The 4930-nt window shown below is 48.4% G+C and overlaps 1 long non-coding RNA gene across 1 annotated transcript; it reads left to right on the plus strand.

Annotated features, from left to right (window-relative positions):
• The first annotated feature begins 258 nt into the window (after window positions 1-258).
• LOC106727686 lies at window positions 259-1365 on the plus strand. Its single transcript, XR_001363925.1, has 2 exons — window positions 259-456; window positions 1001-1365. It is a non-coding gene; the product is annotated as an uncharacterized LOC106727686 (long non-coding RNA).
• The last annotated feature ends 3565 nt before the right edge of the window (window positions 1366-4930 follow it).

The following is a 4930-nucleotide window of genomic DNA, read 5'->3' on the forward strand; positions in this document are numbered from 1 at the left end:
TATTTAGTCCTCTCTGGCTGGCCAGCAGCAGTGGCAGGCTGGTAGCTGGGGGGAAGTTTCCCTGTCCTGTGTAGTCAAGATAGGCAACGTGTCTCCTGGAAGCCACAGCAGTGATCCCTCGAGGTGATGCTCAGTCAAGAAAGCTACACCCAAGGTCTGATGAGCTTCTCCCCCCGGGATTCCTTCAGCTAATTCCCAGCGTGAGCAACCCCAGAAGAACTGGATCAAGATGAGCTCCAACAAGCACCTCATGGACCAGAACCACTGCCTTCTTCTCTTCTGTATCAGTCAGGTGGATCCATCCGGTAACTCATCTATCTATCTATCTATCTATCTACCTCAAACTTCCTGGTCACTTCACTTTGAGGGTTCAGCTGCCCACCCCTGCGACTGGTTAGAGCCAGCCTGCTGCCAATCCCAACAGAGCTCTCCAATTCTGAACCTCAGGAGGAAGGTGTAAGTACATGTGTAGACGGCATGAATGTTCACCAAAAACTCCATCTTTCCACCCTAGGGGAGAATTATACAATCCTGCCCTGCTAACCTCAGGGGTTGCCCCAGGACTTGTTTTAGCCATTTATGTGTGGGAGGAATTGAAATGTGGGGTATATACACTTTGGAGCAGAAATTGTAAGAACCAAAGTATAACTTATATGACTTTTCCCCTCTGCTATGATGACCAAACAGGGCCTCCTATAGAAGCTGCTCCACTAGCCAGGGTCCCAGAATGAAGGGAATAAAGCCATGGTCAACCCATGATAGCTACACTGCCTCAGTGACAAAAAAACCTTTGTTGTTGCTGCTGCTATTGTTGTTGTAAGAAACTTTGGGGTTCTTTGTTAAAGCAGCATAACCTTGCAAATCTTGACTAATAAAATGAATACCCAGCCCTTCCCTCCCAGAACACCCTGGGACTCCTTGTGCAAATCAGACATTTCCTCCCTCGAGTTTTTCATACCAAAGAAGTTCTCAAAGAAATCATTTTGCATCTTTTCTCCAGGTCTCCCACCTGCCTTATATCTGCTTAGTAAGCGAGGAGTCTCCACATCTGCGCTGAGGTGCCCATCTAGTTCTGCTTCTGCAGAAACAGACTGGCGTTCTGTTTGCTAAAGAAAGGAAAAGTAGTAACACCTCAGAGGGAGGCGCCACCACTTACGTTTTCCCCACAGTGGCCTGCACATGGAAGACTCCTGTGAATGTTTGTTGTCTGAAGACAGCAGAGGTAATTCTGAGACAAATGAGTAGCATCATTAGTAAAGTTCAAAAGTCTGAGGGATAGATGGGAATAACTAAAATGTATTCCATCTAAGTGTCTACGTGTGCTATGTCCTGTTTCTACAACCAAATATAAATTAAAATTTAAAACCTAGCCTCACTCGGTTATTTCTAATCTGAGAAATACAAAAATTTCAGGCCAGACCAGTCAAGCAAAATCGCAGGCTCTTTTTCTCTGGCCTCCCCTAGACAAGGGCCCTGCTTTGGAATGGGAGTAAGCAGCCACTTCGCCTCCGCAAAGCCAAGCAGCTGAGCTGATTGCACTGCAGATGTCTTAGTGACATGCAAACCGGCTTCACAGACTTGGCCAGTGCAGCCTGCTCCGGACAGTATTTCCACTAGAGGAGTGATCTGGTCCATTCTGCCCACTTGGCCCATCCGTTGGTGGACCTAACCCTGAGTCCCCTGAATTACTGCTCTGGCTAGCAGAGCTGGCAATGGCTGGATGTTGAGACCGCACATAGATCGCCACAGGAGCTGAATTATCCGAATGTTCCTCCCCACCAGCCCCCCACCCCACCCCCTGCACAGTGGACCTCCACGTTACAGGAGGATGTGCTGGCCTGGCCTGGCCCACGTGTGTATGAATTACTGAGTCATTTATGTTGGCAGCCCTTGGGGGCCGATGGCTTTTCTGCTTTGGAGGCTGGCACTTTATAATTACAGCTGTGTTTCTGTTGTCAGACCAATTACCTCACTTACAGCCTTAAAATAGAATCCGGCCTTAAGGTGCTGGCTACATAAAGAGGGAGGCGTCACAGGACTGAGAACCTGGGTGCTGAGCCAGAAGGCAGGGCTTGAAGCTAGACACAAAAGTCCTATTTAAAAACAAAAACCCATGACTCCTCTCTTCTCTTCTCTGGATGGAAACAGAGCAGTACCATAAAGCTGTCTGGTTCCAAACTAGCAACAAGGATTACCTGGGAGTTCTGTCTCCGCCATGCTCGCATTCATCCATCCATTCATTCAGTATTTACTTACCTACCAGGTGGGACCGACTGCTTGCCCTTCAGATCTCTCCCCCTTGGCCACTCTACCCCAGGGGTGGGCAAACTTTTTGACTCGAGGGCCACAATGGGTTCTTAAACTGGACCGGAGGGCCGGAACAAAAGCATGGATGGAGTGTTTGTGTGAACTAATATAAATTCAAAGTAAACATCATTACATAAAAGGGTACGGTCTTTTTTTTTTTTAGTTTTATTCATTTCAAACGGGCTGATCCGGCCCGCAGGCCGTAGTTTGCCCACGGCTGCTCTACCCTGTGCCTAAGAGGCTGACTTCTTCCCCCTCCCCCCACCCTTCTCTTTTTTTTTTTAAGAGGCTGACTTCTATAGGCCTTATCACCAAACTCCTTTGCCCTGTGGCTATCACAAGATATGGGCTAATGGGAGACAGGAAATGGAAATTAGAAACTGGGAGAGGGGAGAGATCAAGGCATTTATTCCCCTGTTTGCTTCCTGCCATAGTTCCATAGTTGCATTCTCACACCTGGGCCACAGCTCCTGGCAAGGGGCCCCTCTGCGGACAGGCCACTCCTCCCCCTGTCCCTTCAGGCCCAGGAGTGGTGTATTAGTCTCCTCAGGCTGCTGGAACAAAGTGCTACATATCCAGGTAGCTTAGAACAAAATTCGATTGCCTCACAGATCTGGAGGCCAAAGAGTGAAACGAAGGTGTTGACATTACCATGCTCCCTCCGAAACACATGGGGGAGAATCCTTCCTTGCCTCTCCTAGCTTCTGGTAGTTGCCAACAAATTTGGTGTCCTTGGCTTATAGGTGCATCTCTCCAATCTCATCTCCAGTATCCCATGGCTGTCTTCCCTGTATGTGTCTCCTCTTCTCTTCTTATAAGGACACCAGTCATATCAGATGGGGGCCCACCCTAATGTCCTCATCTCAACTTGATTTCATCTGCAAAGACCCTATTTCCAAAAAAAAAAAAAAAGTCACATTCATGGGAACTAGAGGTTAGGACTTCAAAATATCTTCTTGGGGGGACAAACTGTAATCTATAACAAGCAGTAACCTCCTCCTACCAGGGCTAGTCCAATGCTAGTCCCTGGATTGGTCCCTTAACCCTTTCCCTCCTTGATAGAGAGTCCCTTCATTAGAATCCTTCCAATTCCTTCTTAGAATGTGCCACCTGTTTCTGCTGGGACCTTGATCCAGAGCCCTACTGCCTGACTACCTTGCTGGTAGAGCACTTACCAAGAGCCAGAAGGTACTAGGGATACAATGGTGAGAGAAACTAGCATAATCCCTGCCTTCATGGGGCTTACAGTCTATAGTTTAACAGGCTTAATGACAATATCACAAAGTTAAATTGCAACTGGGATGAGATACAAAGCGTAAGTTCACAGTGCTGTGCACATGCTTAACTGGGGGAGTCTCTCTGATCAGGGAGACCAGGAAAAGGGACATCTGACAGAATGTGAAGAATGAATGAAGTCAGCCAGATAAAGAGGGGATCTGAAGACCCCCCTCTGGGCTAAGGGAGAAGACCCAGAAGAGTTAAGTCACAGTGTCCTCCAATGGGGGATCTATTGTCATTCATATCCCAATCCATCCATGAGTGACGCTTCTCTCAAAAAAATAATTTACTGTCTCCCATCCCCACAGCTACAAATCACAGCAGAGAACCCAGATGCAAAGCAATCGAATTAAAGAGCAAGAGGCCATCCCAGGCCATCAGGTAAAGAGAAGCAGCAGGTCACAGAGGGCATGGCAGGGAGCAAGTGCCATAGAAACCAGGGAACAGCGACATGGGGCACACACCTCAGCCTCAATACCTCCAGCCCTGAAGGCACAATGTCCATGAAACCAGAGCCTCCTTTTTCTGTGCTCAGTCTCAGCTGGGGACACCCTGGAACTTCTTGTCTGCTCCCTCTCTCCCACTCTCAGCTCCTCTTGTGTATTTCTGACTTCACCTCTTGGATCTTTCTCAAGTCCATGCCCTCCTGTCCTTCACCACTAGCTCCTGCCCTGATTCAGGTCCTAACCATCTTTCCTGGAACTTGGCATCTGCTCCTTCCTGGAGCAATCTCTGCCCTGTCAAGTCCACCCTCAATGACCCAGCCACCAGAAGGCCGACCACTTCAGTCCCCTGATGGCAGCCCACAGTGCCTCCCTCCTCCCAGTAGGCTTTGGTCCAAGTGTGGTACACAAGGCTCTCCACGACTGGCCCTGCCTCCCACCGGCCTGCCTTCCCCTGCGGCCTGGCTCGTCCTTGCCCTTCCCACAGGGCCAAACCACTTTTACTTCTTCATATACATCAAGTTGTCTCTCCCCTCTGTGCCATTTTTCAGGTTGTCCTATCCCTCTCCCACAATGTAATCAAATCCAACTCACCCCTAAAAAATTAATACATATGTCAACCCCTCCAAGAAGGCTTCCCCCATCCCCCTCCCCTCTCATTTCCTACATAAGATCTCCTATCATTAAATCTAACATCATGCACTTAAATATGTGTGGCAGTGTCTTTTTCCCCATTAGAATGATGATTCTAGATGGCAGGAACTATATCTTGTTTGACTTACTATACCTATTGCCTGGCACAGACAAGATGTTCACAAACTAGATGAATGGATGAGCAGGGGCCAAACAAATGGGTGTTGACTATTCCACTTCAGTGCTGGAGCCCTCAGAATGAACAGAAT

Source organism: Myotis brandtii, unplaced genomic scaffold, assembly GCF_000412655.1.
Source record: "Myotis brandtii unplaced genomic scaffold, ASM41265v1 scaffold464, whole genome shotgun sequence".
Classification (NCBI taxonomy): domain Eukaryota; kingdom Metazoa; phylum Chordata; class Mammalia; order Chiroptera; family Vespertilionidae; genus Myotis; species Myotis brandtii.